At 37.7% G+C, this 22776-nt stretch overlaps 1 protein-coding gene across 1 annotated transcript in view; it reads left to right on the forward strand.

Annotated features, from left to right (window-relative positions):
* Window positions 1–22776, forward strand: part of LOC129770295 (high affinity cAMP-specific and IBMX-insensitive 3',5'-cyclic phosphodiesterase 8) — a 495796-nt gene that overhangs the window by 62339 nt on the left and 410681 nt on the right. The window lies entirely within an intron of this gene.

Genomic DNA, 22776 nt, shown 5'->3' on the forward strand with positions numbered 1-22776 from the left:
GTATTGTATTATGGAGACTTTAAACTTTTGCAGTTCATTCGTCTCTAGCCTTGAGAAAGGCCCTTTGAAAACTCTACTCTATTCTACTCCAGCGCTACCACCTCCGCCCTCTTGCCTTGAGAAAGGCATTCGATCCCTCGCCGTCCAGCCCGTCCAGCAACGATGTTGTCCAGTCGGTGTCCACACAAAGAATGATCGTTACGGCAGCGGAGCGGGGATTTTTAAGCTGACTGGCTGGCTCGAGAATTACGCATGTGTGGGACTGCGACCAATGTTTCGTTCATTTTTTTCTTTTTCCTTTCCAATCGTGCTTCATTCTATTTCGCTGCTGCTCTGGTTGCCCGTTTTGGTCGGTACGATTTGAGGAGCACAAAATGGACCAATCAAAAATGGGCACATAGTGCATTTTGACAATGCTTGATATTTCACAATTATTCAATTATTTATCTCAAGAAAAATGAAATGTTATTCGTTATGATAGATGCGTAGATATATTTCCTATCAATTGATGCAAAAACCTTTGCGATCTATTGAGAAATGCTCGAGTTATAAGCGTTCCAAATCTTGCATTTTTTCCTACTTGTTCAGTGCCTAGATTTCCATTTCACCCCCTATATCTTCCGGTTAGACGTAGTCCTACGTCAAAATTGTAAGGGGTTGTATCTAGGACACGACCGCATGTTTTCGACGTAGAACTACGTAATTATATTTTGCAATTCACTTGTTTATCGAATATTATTTTAGATTGCTTCGAATTTGTTGTAATAGATTATGTTCCTCGTTACAAATAAATTTGATGAACGTCCTTTTACGTTTGATATGGACTGCCTAGGACTACCAAAATATGTGAACGGAAGAATTGTCAAACGATCATTGTATTTTACATATTCCTCTGAAATTATTGTTTGCATCTCATGTTTACGTAGTTCTCGAACCGCGAAAGTTCATTCACCTCTAGTATCTGAAATGACGACTTTCCCAGGTTTCTCAGTTTAAAAGTACGTTTTAGGGAAACATATTCCAGTCTGCATAACGACAAGCGTGTGCAAAAGTAGTCAATACCAAAAAATACCCCCGACTTGCATGTATTTGCAAACCGGATTCTCCCAGGCCCATTAATTTTGAAGTCCGTGTTAGGGAAACACGGCTCAGTGGGAAAAAAATACCCCAGACTTGTATGTTTTGACGAAACGGATTTCCCCAGGCAAATTCATTTTGAAGCCCGTGTTAGGGGAACATGGCTCAGTGGGAACAAAAATACCCCCAACTTGCATGTATATTTGCAAAGCGGATATCCACTGGTACATCGATTTTGAAATCTGTGTTGGTGAAACCGTAAATCGATCCAATCAAAACTTGGCAGTAAGGGCGTTTAAATAACGCTTGACATTTTACAGTTATTCAATCTTTCATCTCATGAAGAATAATATTTTATTAATTGTGATAGAAGCGTAGAAATATTTTCTATCAATTGATGCAAACATCTTTCGGATCTGTTAAGAAATGTTCGAGCTATAAGCTTTCGAAATACGTGTAGGGTTAGCACACAAATCTGCAGAACAAATGCATGGGAAAAAAGGAAGTTCTTCCAGTTTTCATGAATTTAAACCGTTTAGTGATTAGCGAATTTTAATGTATAGCATATCAAACAAATCTTAGAGAATTTCCGATTCGATTGGTATGCAAATTATGAGAATTCGTTCACAGTGAAAATAGTCATTAAGGTTAACTTTATTTCATAAAAACGCGACCTGTTTTCTGATTTGGCACTCTTCCTGTTCTACGTCAAAAAACTATTTGATTCCATCGCACTGTAAACTATTTGTATACTTAGAAACTCGTCGAGAACATGTTAAACGCGAAAATTGACACACAAAAGTGTTGCGAGTAAAACATTATTTTTTCAGAAGACTCCATACAAAAATATCATTTATTCCAAAACCTAAACACAGCTTGAAAGTTGACGTCTTCGACAAAAGTCCATATCCTAAGTGTTCTGTCCGAGAAAAGCAATGAAAGAGATTCGCCTCGTAAATCTTGCCTCTCATCATTTCATAGCGATGCACATGTACAAAGGGATGGTATAAAAGCAGCTGAGAATGAAGTGTCTTTCTTAAGGTAGGTCAGAAAGGAGTTAAAAGTAGAGTTTTCTATTATTCTCGGGACTAGAGACGAATGAACTAAAAAATGCTTAAAGTCTCTTTAATTCAAGAAGAAGAACGAATAGCGGCGTTGTCGAATATGCCATTCAAAAAAAAAAAAAAAAGCAGCAGCAGAGTTTAATCAGCAGTAGGAGCAATAACATCAATAAGCGTACAAAGACATTGAGCAGCCACAACAGGAAAAACGTGATTAACACTAGAACCACTAACCGGTCAAAATGACCGGTTATATAAGTTGTTCGCAAGATTTTGTGTTGAAATCTTTTTTTATATTTTTTAATGATCTAACATTTTCATGTATCGATCAATATTATAAATTATTTTGGATTTTCACTTCCATTTTTTCTGACATACATATGTTGTATAACTATTTATACTGACCGGTCAAAATGACCGGTCGTGATCTTGAATGTTTCTAGTACCAAAATTGCTTAGAAAAAACGTCAATCTGCCACTACGGTGCCAACCAATCAAAATTTCCGGAACAATTACTGCTTCTAAACCACAACATTTGGGAAATTTCTAGAATTTCCTAATATATTGTGATGCAATTTTATTTTTTCATTGACAGTTGTTGTATATAATAGAAATAGGTAATGTTGAAATTAGTGTAGTTGAAATACTCATAATATTGTGGACAATTGGGTTGATTTTAAAAAAAAACACAGTTGTGGTAGTTTGCAGTGTAAGTAAGTTTTGAATATTTGTATTAGATTGAGGGGAAAGAATATTCTAAATATTTCTTTCTATCTAGGTATAGAACTTAATCCGGATGAGAATGATCATCAACAAGCTGAAATTTCTGCTGATGGAGCTATCTGCACAGAAAGCTGAATGCACTCCATGAAGGATATAAATAAACAGCATTTTCAAAGCAATAATTGGAAGGGTGGAGTATGTGTATATGTGAGGATACGTAACTATATGTGTGAGTATCATCACTCCATACAATCGTCTTACCCACAAATGCATGAAAACGAAAGTTACGAATCGCTCATTTCGAGGATGCGCAGTGTGCGATTAAGTGTTGCTCTATTTTTTGATCGATCGGCTAGAAAAAAGGGCTGAAGGTATCAATATGAAATGTCACAGGAGTTTAAGAGATACACTATGATAAAAATTTACCTACTAACATTCAAATTTACTGCAATATTTGCAAAATTACAGAAAATTTTCTAAAACACTATGAAAAACTAAATTTTAACACTTTTTTTAAATTGATGCAAAAAATTCAAATTATTTTTTTCGTCAAAGCAATACATTAACTTTGTACAAAATTTATTGGAGTTTTCAAAACTACTTTTCCGTTTGCGGTGCGATAATTATTTATTAAATTGTTTATCATCAAAAATTAAAGGGTGCAGAAAATTGTGTTAGCCTTCAAAAAGTTTGGAAAAATAGAAAGAAATCCATTTTTTATTACTTCCTGATATTTCTGTCCACTACAGCTACATACACCCAGATAAAAATGTGTTTATAACATATTCCAAAACAAGAAAGTTTAAGCTTCAAAAGCTCATCTTCATAGGTTGATTTTTCAAGAAGTTAAAGCATTTAAAAAATCACTTTGCACTTTGCACTCTGTTTCTCTAGCTTTTTTGTCGAGTGTATATCTAAAAAAAATACAAATAAAAATACTGTATTTTATGCAAATAGATGTATTTATCATGTACTTGCAATTTTAGAATGAAATATATTTTATTATCTGTAAAAAAAATTTAAATCCTTATATTTTGACAACTAAACATCACACCGGTCAAAATGACCGGTTTGGTAGAAATTGGTATTCAATAATTGTCGGTAGTTCTAGTGTTAAGGAACAGCGGTATTGCATCAGCAGCAGTGAGCTCCAGTTGCAGTGTGAGCAATACCAGCAGCATTGACGTACATGTATGCGCTTGTGCAGCGTAAACAATGTTTACATAGGACTCTAAGAAAAGAGCAACATAATGATACAGTTCACCCCAGAGTTCCCAGCAGACGGAACACTAACAAAACGATTGTCGAATACACAATATCGCTATTCTTACTTTAAACAAAATTGGACTAGTTGTAATTTTATCAAAGAAAACACGAAAAAGTTATTGTTAGATAACTTTTTCCCTGATAAAATGCGTCCTAAGACGAGTTGGCATGAAATTCTTCTTTAATAACACATAAAACCAACAACAATGTGTGCGTGTGATGCCAAAATACGGAAGCACTTTCTTCCAGACGGCATGAAAACTAAAAAACCTTTCATTCACAACACTATGCTATGCAACACTATAAATTGCTATGTATGCTATCAGTATTGGAAAAACTTGTTGTCTGCTCGCTAATTGGAGCGAGACTGTGTGTTTGAAATCTCGAGTGGTTTATTTATATAATATGATTGTGAACTAGTGGAGCCTCAATGACTCTCCACAGTGCCAGTTTAGTGCTTGCTCACTGCATTTGCATTTCGAGCGACCGATTTACGCACGATTATGCAGATAAATACAGTACCTCGCTGATACAATAGTTGCTTGTTATTGACAGTGGAGGTAGATACACACAGAAACGCACAAATATATGGGAAAATGAGAATGCTTCCAATTTTCTTTAATTTGGTGTTAATCTACGGTTTCACGGATTGAGGAATCGTAAGGTATAGCACATCAAACAAATCCTAGAGAATTTCATCTTCGATTGTGATGAAAATCATCAAAATCCGTTCGCTGCAAAAATAGTTTTCAAACCATATAAAAAATGATGTAAACAACAACAATTTAAGTTTACACGACTCGACTCAAATCAACCAACTGAGAATTTAGGCTATGAGTATAATAATATTCTCACTGAAATTCAAGTTTCAAATCACAATAATGCATATGTGGAAGCCGATGAGCCATCGCGAAACTGTAGTTAATGTGACAAAACCATTTTTCGAGTGCGAATTCAATATCAGTGCAAATATATGCCTGACGTCTTTGAAAGTCGTTTCACACCGAGGTAAATATTCAACGACGAGAATATTATTTCCAGCAAAATCACGCAAACAAATGATATCGGCGTATGTGGATATGTTTCTCAGAATTGATCTAACGCAAATGGTCCAGCGTGTATCAGGATCTCATTAATGCGAAATCAATCATTCGTCAATCGTGGTACCGAATGACTCGGTTATTTACTGGCAACTCGTTATGAATAACATTTAGTCGCCTTGTTATTCAAGGATTTGATTCCCTTTCCACGAGAAAAAAAAACCAACTGTTCGCTACGACATGAACCTCGTTTTCTGTGAGTGGTATCTTGTTCGATTCCGACGGCAAACTTCTTTTTCCACCCCATCGCCCCCAATAAACTACATACAAAGTAATTGCGCTGAATCGTGAAACGCTTATCGCGTAAACCCATCCCATTTTGCTCGGATAATCCGTTCGTTAGGGAAAATAAATGAACACATGTGTTTGTGTTGCGTAGGCTCACGGAACGGGGATCACGGAGCAAATATGTGAGTGAGCTGTTCATTTTTCCATTCGTTACGTTCCGGGTCTTTCATCTTACACATTCATCGTAGACATCGTAGACGAATTCGAAACGTGCCGCCCCAGAAGCGGTGGCTTCATGTTGTGTTCCTGTGGCAAATCTGTCAAGACACCGGGGCGAGGGGGAGAGGTTGATTGATATCGCTGAGAATTTCCGGGAAATGGCTGACTGGGACACATATGATGGTGTTACATGAAAGTTAGAATCATAAGGAGTGTTCCACCAGCCCCGTCTCTAGGAACGCATATCACAGACAATTGGTCACCACTTGTGGTACTTGTACCGAGTATTTCTGTCAGGAGTGAAGGAATCCGATGATATACTTTATATGTGGCAGCTGAGGAATGATACACAATGGATGCAAATGGATGCATGCTGGAGGAAGCATGCATATTCGAACAGGAAACACGAGAGACGTGAATAATGGATATTTGAGCTTGAGCTTAGATGACTATCCCAGGATGCATTCGGATTGTTGTTCAGAGATAGTAAAAGCATGCCCAATGAACCAAATGGAAGATTCTCGAAGAGGTAGAACATTGCCCCAATGTATTTTCCGATAAGCTATCGGATCTGTTCAATACGTTCAGGCAAATTTGATATAAGGAATGCAGGTTAGCAATCCCATCAGAAATGCAAAACAATATGGAATGCGGCTGGATAACCCAATTCATTTGTTTCCTGGTTTGTTTCATGGAGACGCACAGAGGATGCTTAGAAGTAGACGCATGGTTGGTAATAGTTTCTCCAATGTTATAGTCTTCAGCCAACCCGAGGATTATTTGATAGCTACCACAAGGTCAGTAAGCTTGGAAGAAACTCCAACAACCTAACTTTTTTTTCTTTCGAAACAAAAACTATCAATTTCAATTCAAACTCGACACAGGCGGGAAAGTATCACAACAAACTATAAATAAAAACCTCACAGCTAAATCGAGTGCAACATCTTCCACTCAATCCAACCAATTTACCTGTCGATTCCATAGCACCGTTCGACTTTGGAAGCAAATTTATGCTCGAAGGTATATATTCAGTGGATCGTTCTCGGAAGGAGCAGTTTTTTTTCTCTCTCTCTCAAGCGGGACGAGCAACGACAAGTGTAGAAATGAAAATTTTCCCAAGGAAGAGCAATATATTACCGACAGTAAAGTGCAAGTGGGAAACTTCTTTTTCAATTATACTGCCATCTCTCCGGTAACAACGGACTGCAAATACGGTAGCAGCTTGCAGCGAGAAGATGCTGTTATGTTGGGCACACCGTATTGGTTCTAATCAGCAGTGCAGCAGTAAAACCACCCCAACTGGAAACCCCCAACCGAGCGGGTGGCGAAAGCAACAGATAGATGTGCGCTCTCGGAAAGTTTTTCTCGGTGTATGTTTATGATTGCTTTTTTGCTTGTTTTTTGTTGTTGTGCGGTAATGGGAAGTATTTTCCTCGGATTAAAAAGACTGGAACGGCTGCAGGTTGCTTAGCGCTATTAGAATTACACAGTGTATATGGTTTTATACTACAAATTCGAGTGAGAATCATTGTCACAATTTGTTGGTTCATCGATTCATTGAGAATGGTACCAAATTCAGTGGAGATGGAAGTACACTGTAGGTGAAATTTTGGTTGTGGTCTTGTTAGTCAGTGAGTTGATATCGTTCCTTCAGATCGTGAAAATGGATTCAGAAATAATTGAAAAGTACATCTCTTTTTGTTTATTTGGTAACAAATTAAATTGAAATACCTGACGTAATCTTATCACTTGTACATTCCAATTCGCAGGGATTGATTAAAAAGGCGTCTTGAAACAAATACCTCGTGCTCATCCACCCTCGTTCGCGAATTGTTTGGCTGAACGTGCGTCGGTCGGTAGTGTGCATCAGGGTTCCCATGTCCTTGACCTATTCATTATACACTCAGAGAGGTTCAAAATAGAACGTAACTGCAACTTCTTGTAGACTATTTTTTCCAAAATAAGTCTTGATTGTTGTTTTTTTCAAAACCCGCAAATATAGCTCAGAAACAGTAACTCATACAAAAATGTATCTTATAAGTGATTTCGGATATTGTATCAAAAATTTAAAAAATCGAAGTTTTACACTGAAATATGTGTTTCAGAAACGAATCGTTATAAAATTGAGAATTTGAACATTGATATCTCTACAATTTATTGATGGATTTTGATTTCAAATACACAAATTAATATAAAATATCGCAAGCAAATTTTGTTTTTCTAAGACCAGTGTTTGGATTTCGATCAAAATCGAATGATACACAATGTGTCATGCAAGTAAACTCTCACGAACATATAACCAAATATGAGAGGATCATTCAGATACTTGTATGAATGTCAGTAATCACTTGTGTAATATTTAGTGATTAAACTGAGAGAGGAACGAAGACTGTTGATTGCATATCCGATCTGTATCAAACATCGCATACCATTTTCGAAGCCTGCATACAAGTTTGAACCGCATATATCGTCCCATTTTACTATAGCGAAACCCACTGCACAGACAAGTGCAAAGCAATAAATGATACAAGAAAAATTACGTCATCATTACGTCACCATTTGCGGAGAGCAGCGAATGGGAAAAGAGATAAAACGCGAGAGTTTTTGCTTCTCACTGGAGCGGTGTTGCTAGTAAAACTATGCGGTCTATATGAATATACACATTTCAAGGGATAGAGGCGTTAAAAATGGAAAATATAATCTGACTACCCTTCCCTTAGCCTCTATCGAGCTAAATAATCATATAGTTTGCACTCTCTGAGACTTAAAAATCAGAATCTGCTACATTAGCTGAATACGAATCTTTCGCATTGCGTTGTCCGTACGATCCTGCTGTTTCATGATGCATGGAGAGGTCGGTATGCATATGTTAGAGGCAAAGAAGAAAATAAGCTTTCTGCACCGAAAGCGTATATGATAGCTTTGCTTGCATGCTGGTGTGCAATGAAGTGCGAGTCGATGCAGAGTTGTCTCGTTCTCTTTTGTGTCGTGATTTGCAGCACATAACAACAATAGAATACCGCTGGGGGAAATGTTTCCTGAAAGATCATATTTGAACGAACGAAAGCGATTTTTTCAATGAGTGGATCATTTGGCAAACACTGTCTAAGACATATATGGTGGAAATATTAGAGCTTGAGCTTGAGCTTGGGTAGACTGTACAATTCGTAGTTGCTCTCCGTTATTGACCTGAACCAACCAAATTGCACACAGAACACACAGAATGACGCTTGGGACTAGCAAATCATTCTCGTTGTGCAATTCTCGGTGATTCGAGGACATATATGGTGGAAATATTAGAACAAATAAACAATGTGACGATAATAACTAATAATAATAAGTAATAGGTTTTTCCGAATTCACTCTCATTCTCCCACAATGCAACAAGTTACATTCTTGAACGGATTATATTTTTTTTAAATGATGTTTTTGGAAGTTACTTAAGCGGGAAGTACACTATGAAAATTTGAAAAAAATACAAAATAAAATTTATGGCTTAAAATGGGATGAAACAGGCGTTCGGCGGTCAACGATTCGATAACACTGGAGAAATTCGTGACGCAGTTATATCGTACTTCAAAAAGTTGGACGCTACGCACTTCGCGCTCGGAATAGAAAAACTCGTACAACGCTATGAAAAATGCCTCGAACGTTACGGCGATTATGTAGAAAAATAGAAAATAAAACGTAGATTACGAAAATCACCTTGTCATCCTAACTTTATTTTTCCGCGATTTCTGAGGCTTATTTTTTCAACAACTTCCGTAGTTTTGAGAAGACAGGACGATAAGGGATAAGATTATATTTTAGAACGTTCGAAGAATATCAATTAACCTCAAGCGAGTCATCGGAAATTTTGAGAAGAAGTATTTTATGTTGCCTCCGGAAAACGCTCCCAGTCGTTGAATGCAAATGCAGTTTCAATCGTTTCTTTTATATGTGGGCACAGAAAGCAAGGGGTGTAAGTGACTTGATCGATTTCTTTTCATCAACTTTTTATTTAGTTAATAACTCAACTGCAAAAACGTTCCAATTTCAGTTTGCTATACAATCCGATAGATGAGGTTATGACCTATCTTCCACATATCAAATACAGCTGGGAATGTATTTGCAGCTAAGTTATGACCAAAAGAGAGAGTCGATGTAGATCAAATCACTTACACCCCTTTCATTCTAAGCCCCTCATATATTTTTTTAATTTAATATAACAATGTTCACGATGAATTCCGGGTTTGCATTTCGATTCTCATTTATTCATGTCAAAGATATAGCTACAAATCGCTAACAGCAAACATCCAAGTGACAACTGTTCCTCCACTGATAAACAGTTGATTGGGGTGATTTTTTTTTTTGTTCTGTGACATCCGTGTAGAACTGGAGCCACTGAAGCTGGAGCAAAGACAAACTTTGCACCACCCATCGTTCTACGTCAATTGCGCCTTCCTGAGGCAATCCATTTCCTAGCAAAATCAGAACCCCACCGATCATTGTGTCTGCCGCCGATGTCGACCGACAATGGACCCAACTTTCAAATTGACTATTTCACCCAACAGATCGGTAAAGTTTTTACACATTTCATGGGTTGGTCATTGCTAACGAACTTAAACCAACTCGGAGCTTTTGCGAGTTATGGTGAGTCCTTTTTTTTCCAGTCATTTTTGGTAGACTCGGAAACAAAAGCATTATTTCCTTTCGTTATGTTTTCAATATCATATACTTCGGGGAACGTCGTCCAACTACCAACAACTACGTGTTATGAGTATTACTTTGATTTGGTGAGAGAAATCGTCGGAAAATTATTTTCTTGCAAACTCCCAAAATATATGGAGTAAATTTCAGTTAGAGTCAAAAGCACAAGAGACATGCTTTTCTTTGCTAACTATTCTTCATCCTACTGAAAGTGTGTCATCATAATATTGGACAGGAATAACAGAGTTCCTTCATCAAAAGAGCAATATGATTCAATATACTTCCGATAGGTTGGTCGGTCAGCTCGTGGTGGCGTAAACTTTTGCATCGGGCCGACAGAGGCGTCCTTTATTACGAAAGTTTCGCTGAAATGCTGTGTACGCCACGGAAGGAGTGCGGAACAAAGAAAAAACAAATCAATAAAAATATACAAAGTTTCTCTTCGTTTAATTTCATACGGCATCAGCTCAGGATACAATCAGGCTGCTGCAGGACTTGCACTGAGAATAAATTAAATCGGAGACAATGGTAGTTGGTTGTTTGATGTTTCATTGTTGCTCGCTGAATGGCGACAGAACTTTTCCTATAACTGGATTGAGTTTCTCTTTTCTGTTTACTATAGAGGATACGCGGTTTGATACGCGTCTACCGTTTAATTTTTTTATATCTCCTTAGAATGACTACACCCAAACTAGCGTTGGCAGAAAACATTTCATCTTTGGCAGAAATGATGCCATTTTGTTTGCTGAAGGGTCAAATGCGCAAATAATGAGCTGTTTTAAAAGCTTAAAAATGGTTTGTATGTATGCGAGCAGACATCTCTTTCTGTTTTCTTTTCTCAATTCATTTGGGATTGTGCCAAAAAAAGTCCGTACGACGTCAACGGGGATCGAACCAAGGCGAACCGGCTGGAATGCAAAGATATTTCACACGACCACGCTATCCATATAACTGCCAGTGCTGTTATAGAGAAGCGTGATAATATTACACCTCATCATAACATGAAGTTGGAAAGAGTTTTCTAAGAGGATAAAGAAGAACATGAACGTGAATATATCTTTCTCTGTCTGGGCCGTGTATTCGGCAAGCTATACGAAAAGCTTCCATATGCTTTCATTGATATGTGTCTCCTGTTTCGCTCGCTCACATTGGCTCTAACATATATATTAGGCTGTCAAAAAAGTCCTGCGGTATTTCCGCGAGGTGTCGTTGTAAGCGCGTAGTTTTAGTTGTATTCATTGTATCGAGTCATACTATAGCTTGTTGGAAAGGTATTTTATAGTCCTTGACAGTGTTTTGTTTGGTTAAGTCGTTCGTGAGTTATAGTGTCGCAAATATGGAGCAAAATAAAGAGAAAATCCGACATATTTTACAGTACTACTATGACAAAGGCAAAAATGCATCTCAAGCTGCCAATAACATTTGTGCAGTTTATGGACCCGATACAGTTTACATTTCCACCGCACAACGATGGTTTCAACGTTTTCGTTCTGGTGTAGAGGTCGTCGAAGATGCGCCACGCTCCGGAAGGCCTGTCGTCGAAAATTGCGATAAAATCGCTGAATTAGCCGAGAAAGACCGGCATAGTAGCAGCCGTAGCATCGGTCAAGAGCTGGGGATAAGTCATCAAACCGTTATTAACCATTTGAAGAAGCTTGGATTCACAAAGAAGCTCGATGTATGGGTGCCACACACGTTGACGCAAAAAAACATCTTTGACCGTATCGACGCATGTGAATCGCTGCTGAATCGCAACAAAATCGACCCGTTTCTGAAGCGGATGGTGACTGGCGATGAAAAGTGGGTCACTTACGACAACATGAAGCGCAAACGGTCGTGGTCGAAGCCCGCTGAAGCGGCTCAGACGGTGGCCAAGCCCTCATTAACGGCCAGGAAGGTTCTGCTGTGTGTTTGGTGGGATTGTCAAGGAATAATCTATTATGAGCTGCTTACCTATGGCCAAACGCTCAATTCGGACCTGTACTGCCAACAACTGGACCGCTTGAAGGTAGCACTCATGAAGAAGAGGCCATCTTTGATAAACAGAGGCCGCATTGTCTTCCATCAGGACAACGCCAGGCCACACACTTCTTTGGTGATGCGCCAGAAGCTCCGGGAGCTCGGATGGGAGGTTCTTTTGCATCCGCCGTATAGTCCGGACCTTGCACCAAGTGACTACCACCTGTTTTTGTCCATGGCGAACGAGCTAGGTAGTCAGAAGCCACAAAAGAGGCCTGTGAAAATTGGCTATCCGAGTTTTTTGCCAATAAGGAAGCGAGCTTCTATAACTAGGGTATTATGAAGTTGGCATCTCGTTGCGATCAAGTCATTTCTTTTCTGTGATCATGGTAGACATACAAGTGTGCTTTGTGCTGTGATTGTTGAAAAAAAATTACGTGTGAAATACTGTTGTGTGCAGCGAAAGAATATTTCGATCGCGTGCCCGTTGTGTATTTTTTATCAGGCTAAGTAGAGGAACAGCTGGCACATCAGCTGATTCTTGTTTATTTTAATTTTTCTCGTTCGCCCCAGCGTGCTATTTTTCTCATATAGCAGCTGTGGCGGTATTGTTTTTATTTCTCTTTTCTGTATGGTGTTCGTTGTGTTGTATTACACAACACTTAAAGCGTCCCGCGTTAATCTGTATTGGAATTGGCAATGGAATGTTCTCTGTGTAAATTGGGGATTGTAATAAGCGATTTGCCGGTTTGCTGTATCGGGAAGTGTAGCGGTGTGTTCCACTACCGCTGTACTTCTCTTACTAAAGCAACGGCAAAGCTTATCACGGAGAATGTAAATGTATTGTTCAAATGCAATGATTGTCTATCGGACCAGGGTTGTGGTGAGCAGAGCGATGTTATTTCGGATGTGCGTAAGATAGAAAAAGAGGTGATGAAATTATCTTCACTCTCTGACTCGCTTACGGGCATGCGAGATCAGATCGCTGCTCAGATAGACAGCGCGTTAAAGTGCGGTATGGAAGAATTGAGACAAGATGTAAATGGGTCTCTTGAAAAATTGATTTGTGAGAAATTGGAATCTATGACTAGTTCTATTTTAACAATTAACGCGCAAAATAATTTAGCTGCAAAGAATGACTTGCTCATTGAACCTGGTACAGTTCATTCTGAATCGCACCAAAATATTCCGAAACGTAAGAAACGAAAATTTCAAAATAATGATGATGATAATGTACATCAAAATAAAATTAGTTTTGCGGATGTTGTTAAAAGTGCGAACACTTCTAACAACAATAAGATAATGGGTTATAGTAATAGTACTAGTATCATGCAAAGTAATCGTAAGACTCATCCGGTTATTGTAATCAAGCCTAAAGAGTCCAAACAAGCTTGCGAGGATACTCGGAAGCATTTGAAGACAAAATTAGATCCAAGAACACACAAAATTAGTAATTTCAGAAATGGAAGAAATGGCTCCATCATTGTTGAGTGTGCAACTGGAGCTAATATAGATAATGTGAAAGATGACATCGAAAGCAATTTGGGTGAGAAGTATAGTGCTGTTGTTCCCATATCGGTGCCCAGATTAAAAATCGTGGGCATGAGCGATCAGCATTCCTCCGATGTTTTCATTGATTACCTCCGAAGTCAGAATGAAGGCATCGAAATAAAAGATGTAAAGGTTTTAAATGTGTACGAAAATCCACGCTTCACCTACAATAAGTTTACTGCTGTAATTGAAGTAGATGTTGACACATATAACTGTTTATTGAACGCGAAAAAAGTAAATGTGGGGTTCGATCGGTGCTCCGTAGTTCCTGCGATTAATGTATTAAGATGCTTCAAATGTGGAGAATTTGGACACAAGAGCACGGATTGCAAACAAAATTTTGAAACGTGCTCAAGGTGTAGTCAGAAACACAAGACATCTGAATGCAAGTCAACTGTGTTGAAATGTGTTAATTGTTTGAAAATGAATACAGAACGGAAATTGAATTTGGACGTCAATCATGCCGCATTTAGCTCTGAATGTTTAGTATATCAGAGACTTTTTGATTTGAAAAAAAGCAGCTTGCATTTCAATAAATAGCAACCAGGTTCCAGAAGAATTGTGAACCAATATTATATTTTGTATTTGAATATTGCGGGACTGTCAACAAACTACGTAGCGTTACGTCAGATTGTTGAGGAAAAGCGTCCATTTCTAGTCCTTTTGTCTGAAACACACATTGTTGAAATAGAATCATTTGATCAGTATAGTATTCCGGGATATAATGTTGCTGCGTGTTTATCACATTCTAGGCACACTGGCGGTGTTGCTATTTATGTCAGAGAATCAGTTCAATTCAATCTTCGCCTCAACGAAGTGTTTGATGGTAACTGGTTCTTGGGCATTACAGTTGAACATGGCATGAAGATGGGTAATTTTGGTGTTTTGTATCATAGTCCCAGCTCAAGCGACTTGCGTTTTGTTGAAATTTTTGAAAACTGGCTTGAAATGTTCCTTGACTCTAGCAAATTGAATATATTAGCTGGTGATTTCAATATTAATTGGCGTGATGACTACAATTCGAACCATTTGAAGCGTGTATCCGATTTCTTCAATTTGAAACAAACAGTACATGAATTTACGCGCATTTCCAGGCACAGTAAAACTTTAATTGATCATGTTTATTCCAATTTTGATACTATTTACACAGTCACGGATACCAATTTGAAAATAACCGATCATGAGACTTTAATTATCAATATTGTAGATAATCTCGTGGTAAATGAAGATGTTGTGAAATTAAAGTGCTGGAGGAAATATTCGAAGCATGCTGTTTCGAATCTCGTAGTGAGAAGCCTGGATTTTCCATTCGAGGTCGGTAATTTAGATGAATCATCAGCTGTTCTAACTAATACCTTGAAAGAGTGTACAAATCGGCTTGTTACGCAAAAATTTGTTCCTATGAAAAACTCGAACAGCTGGTACAATTTGGATCTTTTGCGCCTTAAACGTGAGAGAGACAGATGGTACAAGAAATTTTGTAGAACAAATGATGGAAATCATTGGAATATGTACACAAACGCGCGCAATATATATTCACAGTCGATTAAGAAAACTCGTTGTGAATATATTCAGAGGAAGATTGATCTGCATCAAAGCAACAGCAAGGAGTTATGGAAAATTTTGAAATCTTTATTAAAACCTAGTAATAGCAAACCGCGTTCCATAACTTTTAATGGCACACTTGAACAGTCTGAACAGGCTATAGCATCTAAGTTTAACGATTATTTTGTCAATAGTGTTTCATTGATCAATCAGTCCATTGAATTGGTTGATGAACCTGATGAAATAAAACAGCCGGTTAACAGTAGTTGTAGATTTGAAAGTTTTCACCCAATTACATTAAATGAACTTAGAACTATTTGCTTTTCTTTAGGAAAAACGGCTGGAGTGGATAATGTCAATGCTAGAGTTATTCAAGATTGCTTTCATGTCATCGATCACATCTTGCTGGACCTTATTAATAAATCTTTGCTAACTGGGCATGTGCCTAAGGTGTGGAAGGAATCTTTAATAGTTCCAATTCAAAAGGTTGCTGGAACGATTAAAGCCGAAGAGTTTCGTCCCATCAATATGTTGCACACGCTAGAGAAAATATTAGAAGTAGTCGTTAAAGGCCAGCTGCTGGAATATTTAAATTGCAATGCTTTGCTAATACCAGAACAATCGGGATATCGGGAAGGTCATTCCTGTGAAACCGCATTGAACTTGGTATTAGCAAAATGGAAAGAGAAACTAGAGTGCAAAGAGAATATCATTGCTGTTTTTTTGGATCTAAAACGCGCTTTCGAAACAATTTCTAGGCCCTTGTTGTTGAACACGATTAAGCGCTTTGGATTTACGAGTACTGCATATAAATGGTTCGAAAGCTATTTAAATGACAGAACTCAACGGACTATTTTTAATGATACAATTTCGAATCCCCTAGGGAATAATCTTGGAGTACCTCAGGGAAGTTTATTAGGGCCCCTTTTATTTATTATGTATATCAATGACATGGGAAGAGTTTTACGATTTTGTGATATCAATCTTTTTGCAGATGATACTGTGTTATTCATTGCAGCTAATGATTTAGATCAGGTCGTTTTACATTTGAATGGAGATTTACATTCTTTAAGTAGATGGTTGAAGTATAAGCAATTGAAATTGAACATAAGTAAAACTAAATATATGGTAATCTCGCGAAATCGTTTAAATGAAAACGTCTCCATCGTTATTGATAATGAGACTATTGATCGAGTTCGGGACATTAAATATCTTGGCGTGATTATTGATGACAAACTCAAGTTCAACACTCACATTGACAATGTCATCAAGAAAATTGCCAAGAAGTATGGAATCTTATGTCGATTGAAAAACGATTTAACTATTTGCAGCAAAATACAGCTATACAAATCAATCATCTCTCCTCATTTAGACTTTTGCTCTTCCATTTTATTTTTAGCCAATGACACACAAATATCGAGATTACAGCGCTTGCAAAACAAAATAATGCGGTTGATACTAAAATGTAACAGATTCACTTCCTCATCTTTAATGTTGGACGCTCTGCAATGGTTATCCGTGAAGCAAAGGATTGTTTATTTAACTATGGTGTTCATTTTCAAAGTAGTTAAAGGTTTGCTGCCTCGATATTTGTGTGATCGAGTTGAAAGAGGAATTGACTTTCATAGTTATAACACTAGAAACGCGAATGAAATAAGAACACCTAATTTCTTGTCATGTGCTTCACAAAATTCGTTGTACTTCAAAGGAATAAATGTGTTCAACTCGATGCCAAGACATATTAAATGCGCAACAACACTTACAGAATTTAAGAGGCACTGTATTTCACATGTAAAAGCTGTGTTCTCTTAACAGCTGAACGAGTTTTTGTTTATTTTTATGACGAAGATCTTTACTGACGAAGTTTTATACGAACGGATAATTTAATGTGGACAATTTTTTTGCAGTTTGTTTTCAATATTTTCAATGAATCTGACGAAGTTTTTGAACGGATTATATTATGTAGATTATTTAATTTTTTTTTAAATCATCTTTTTTAAATTTGTATTGATCTCTATTATGTCTGTCATGATCTTGGTGATGATGGACTATTTTTATTTTTATTTTGTCGTTCTTATAGTTGTATTAGTTTAAAAAAAATAAATAAAAGTAGTCTACAAAAGTTTGAGCGTCGCGCGCGAGACACAGATATAAAGGATATTAAATTGAAAGTTTTTTTAAGTGCCGGTCTAGGAATTTTTCGTAAAGGAAATTTTCTCGATTTCTCTGAATGAGGGTATTCAAAGTCAATCTAAAACAAGGCTGGCGGTTGGACTTGTGCTCTGGTGGACCACTTGGCTGCAAGGGCCTCGTCGGGACCGTATCGGCTCTGTGGCGGACATGACTGAGTATCGGCTTTTTTGGACATTGCAATTTTTTGAACTTATATCTGTAAATAAAATCAGTTCGTTTTTCATGTTTGCTAAACTGATTTCAATGTTGAAAAAAAAATAAATTATCTTTTAGATAACTCGTCTTGCTCAAACCTCTGTAGGGGAAGGAGGCGGGACCATCATCATCATCATTTTTTATAAAAAAAGTCATCGAACAAAACGGCGCATATTTGACTTAAAACAGATGATTGTAACTAATTTTATGAACAAATGAAAATTCAAAAAAAATACCGCAGGACTTTTTTGACAGCTTAATATTATATAAATGATATACATGTATTGGGGAGTAGAACATTTTCTGGTATTTTTCAGCTCATTTAATGTCATAAATCGGGATGCCATAACATGTGCTAAATATTAACTTTGGGTGTAGTATTATATATAAAAATGGATTTCTGTCTGTCTGTCTGTCGGTTTGTCTGATTCTTATGGACTCCGAAACTACTGAACCGATCAACATGAAAATTGGTATGTAGGGGTTTTTGGGGCCGGTGAAGGTTTTCGTGATAGTTTGAGACCCCTCCCCCCTCTCTAAGGGGGGGCTGCCATACAAATGGAACACAAATTTCTGCATTACTCGAGAATTATTCAAGAAAATGGAACCAAATTGGGCATATTGAGGTATTAGAGTGCAATAAATATTTTGATGGTGATCCCCCCTTTCTTAGGGGGGGGGGCTGCCATACAAATGAAAAAAAATTCTGCATTACTCGTGAATTAATGAAGCAAATGAAACCAAATTTAGCATGTGGAGGTTTTAGGGTGTAATAAATGTTTTTACGGCGGTGAGACACTCCAGTGGCACTCTAAGGGTGGGCTGTCATACAAATGAAATACAAATTTCTTCATAGCTCGAAAACTAATCAAGCGAATGGAGCCAAATTTGGCATGTAAAGGTTTTACGGGGCACGAAACGTTTCTATGGTGAATACACTCATCCCCCCTCTCTAAGGGGGGCTGCCATACAAACGAAACACAAACTTCTGCATAACTCGAGAAGTAATGAAGCACAATTTGGGATGTGAGAGTTTTTGGGTATGAGAAATGTTTCTATGATGGTATGACATCCCTCCAAACATGACCATTGAAAATTTTCGAAAACTCTGAAGGAAAAAGGGAAAATTCGGAAAATTTAATTCTCATATGTTTTACAATTACATAGTGAGAAGTGCTGTTAGTCCATTTGATGTTTGCGCTAGCGAAATTGATCTTTGTTCGGAACTGGAAATGGAATTTAATGTGATGAAACGCACTCCTATATCTTCTTCTATCTATACCAAAAAAAAAAAGGATCGCCGGATGTCAAAAAACAAATTTTGGGCGGGACGAAGTTTGCCGGGTCAGCTAGTATCCTATAAACTACTGTTGATCACGAAAAAAAAGTACCCGCTGCTTGCATCTATTTTGCAATGCCGGCTTCCCCAGGCTCCATGGTTTAGAAATCTGTATTAGGGATTCAATCCGATATGCAGAAACCCAAGCGAGTACAAAAGTACCCACAACTTGCATCTATTTTGCATTTTTGCAATGATTTCCCCAGGCTCCATTGTTTTGAAGTCTGTGTTAGGGAAACATCTATTCATTCCAGCGATGGTACCTCAATCGTTGCGCAATCATAACTGAGTGGATTTCCGAGTGACACACGCTTTTATACCGATTGGTGTGATTTCAATAGCCTGTTTTGAAAACAATTTTAAGGCTATTGAAACAAGTTTTTGGATCAAAAAGTAACAAGCAAAGAACGCGTAGACATTTTATGTTTCGAATGAAGTGTTTATCATACCTTTTCGTTCAGTTTTTTAGAAGCTATTAACGCTCAAAATCTCGTTGTCCGGCGTAACGCTTTCGTTTTCGAAACTTTGAACTTACACCCCAGTATACAAATGAAAGACTTAGTCGTACGTCAAAACAGCGGACAAACCAAGATCATATTTTCGACTAAACGAACCAACATCGTTACTTACTTTTTAGTTCGAGATATAAACTGATTTTCCCTTTTCTATGTTAATTTCAACAAATGAACTTTCATAAAAAGTTAATTTACACAAAAATAAGCAATTCTTCTTTGTTGCCCGAATAAGACACCAAAGAACACTATTCTCATAACATTTTTCAAAATAGATACCGTTCTGAAACATATTTCGGACACTTTGTTCTAATATCTTGAAATGCTCAATGCACTGATGATATAACTATAAAATTAATATCACAATTGTTTCTTTAGAGTAATCCCCTGGTGTCACTATCATTTCACATGAGAACTACATTTAAATTATAACATAATCGGCAGAAATCTTACAACACTACTCATTATCGTTTGTGTTTGACGTTTCTTTAGCGTGAGCACGTAGAATTTACCCGTTCATGAATATTTAAATTTCTCCCGTGTTTCATCAGTTCTCATCATTGTAACAGTTTACTGTGATTGCTTGGTAAGTGTTTCGCAGTTGATTAGAAAATATAATCAAGTGTAATGTAATTTTCGTCCAAAAAATTACAAAATAAAGTATCCGAAATTTGAATTAAATCTGTCCAAAATTTGATTTAGTGTCCGAAGTTTGATTCTCATTCATTTCATTTGCAAAGCATTTTATTCGATGATTTTTCTATGTTTTCAATCAAAGAAACCAAAGTAGAAAGCTTAGAAGCATATTGAACTAATTTATTAAAAAAATATTAACCATATAATATCTGTGCATGAAGCTTAGATCTTTTTTTTTTTTTTTTTTTTTTTTATATCTGTATTATAGTGACTTTCAACACTTTTGGCTGGTTCGTCACTTTTTACTTCCAATTTTGGAAGAATGTTGGGAGTGAGAATTGAACTCGTGATCCACAGCGTGAGAGGTATGGATGTTACCACTACGCCAGATCGGCTCCAAGCTTAGATCTGTTTTCTGCATGATATGCCTTAAGCGTCCGAAATATGATTCAGAACGGTAACTCATATTTCATTTCTTACAATTTTCATTTCACTTGAGCCAATCCAAAGCCTCCTGTTTTTCATTAATTTCTGGCATTAGAAAAAAAAAAAATTAATCTACAACAATTTTGAATGAATTGTTCAAGTTTTCTCATTCCAGAATTTGTTCACCAGAACGGCACTAAGTCACATATACTTTTATGTTTACTACCAACTCTGGAAGGCAGAAGAAAGAGCGCGCCGCATTGTTGGCGCAATTTATGGCGAACCATTCGTTAGGACAGTTTACGATGATGACTGGGGTGAAGTGCAAAAAGCCGCGCTCTGGCTCTTTATCTCGCCCACCATTTTCTGCAGTTTCGGTTGGCCAAGAATTTTCAATTCCAAATAGTCATAGTGTCACCGGGGATCGTTCAGTAAAGTTTCGACATCATCGTGCATGTTCCTATTCAAATTTATAAAGTTTTAAACGAATATTCATTGAAACAAATTCACGAAACAATTCAGACGGAAGTTTGTTCATTTTTATATCTGAGGCCATATGGAAATAAACCATATTTCATCATTCCAGAAGGATGAGGGAAGTACTCATATTGCATGATACACATCAAGAATAAAACCTACAGCAGCTGAAAGTGAGAAGCATTCGTTAAACATAACATCCATTCCACATGAAATGTTCTTACTATGCAGGCTAGACTTCTTCTTCCATGGAAAAGTGGTAATCGTATCGTGGAAGGAGCGTGCCGGGTTCAATTCCGAATTGCACTGGAAAACGCGCTATCTCAACTGAGTACAGGCAAAAAATAACACCAGTCATACTCCGTTGAGAAGGCGAAGCTGCTCAGAAATCTGAATGCCGTAAAGAGGGAAGAAGAGTATAGTCCCCTTCACAGCCATTGCCTTCGCGCCTAGTTCCCCGTTCGCATTAATTCAAATTGAGAAAAGAGGACATTCAGAGGACACGAATAATATTTTTTTCCTCTCTTTATCTCGAATCCTCACCGAGTAGGGCAGCTGCTCCCACTCAGAGCTATATTTTACCACTGTCACAATGCTGTTTCCGTGACCCAAATATCGGCCGGCTGAGTGGGATCCGTTGGAAATCCGATGTAATGATGACATATTTCAGCAATTCCTCAGCGCTCAAACCGAGTGAATATTCTTTGTTCCGACTGGTCAAGTGGATGCAGTGTTTTCGGATTATTATTATTGTGGTTGCTGGGAGATTTTTTTTGCAATTCAAAGGTTTAAATCTGTACGAATAATCCCCTTCCCACCACTGAAAGCAAACATTCCGCCCAAAGCTCAGTCATTAGTCTCACAAAAGTAGCCAAATGTTGACATATTGTTGACTCAAACTTCTTCGAAGGCATCACATGTAATCCCCAATCAACTGCCGAAGGGATTCGGAAAACCCTTCTCAACATGCGGGGGTGGGATACTCAACGGAAACCACGGACGCTTGAAAAAAAAAGAACGACACAAAACGACAGAATGTTCATACGTGGAAAGAAAATAGGCCTTCCAGAAACAGACGAATCACTCTCCAGAATCATAAATCACGACTCACTCGAAACTCGGTCCGGGCTCGGGAAGGGTCGGGTGCATCGGGTGAGCGAGCGTCGAGGACTCGAAGAATATTGGTTGGAAAATTGCTATCATGACGTGATTGAATAATAAACCCAGGTTATTCGCTCCAAACCTCGAACCCCGCACGTCTCATGTCTCTGTCGGGGGTTAAACGGAGCGTTCAACGGAAAGAGCCTGTTGCTCAGTTGTATTTTCTTGGAAAATTGAAAATCTTCTCCGCCATTGTTGGAGTTATGCTGTTAGCCTGTCTCCGAGCGACAGTGAGGAAGTTTTCCCGCGCTAACGAGGACATTTTTCAGCAGTAAAGTGGGTCGAAACGCTTTTTTTGTTATACATTTATACATTCGTTTAGGGTAAGTGTACCAATTATGGAGAAGATATGTCACAAACTTACAGATATTTGCGAATAAATACTCTATTTTAGTTCAAAAGTATACAAAAGTATACTT

Source organism: Toxorhynchites rutilus, chromosome 2 (assembly GCF_029784135.1).
Source record: "Toxorhynchites rutilus septentrionalis strain SRP chromosome 2, ASM2978413v1, whole genome shotgun sequence".
NCBI classification, from domain to species: Eukaryota; Metazoa; Arthropoda; class Insecta; order Diptera; family Culicidae; genus Toxorhynchites; species Toxorhynchites rutilus.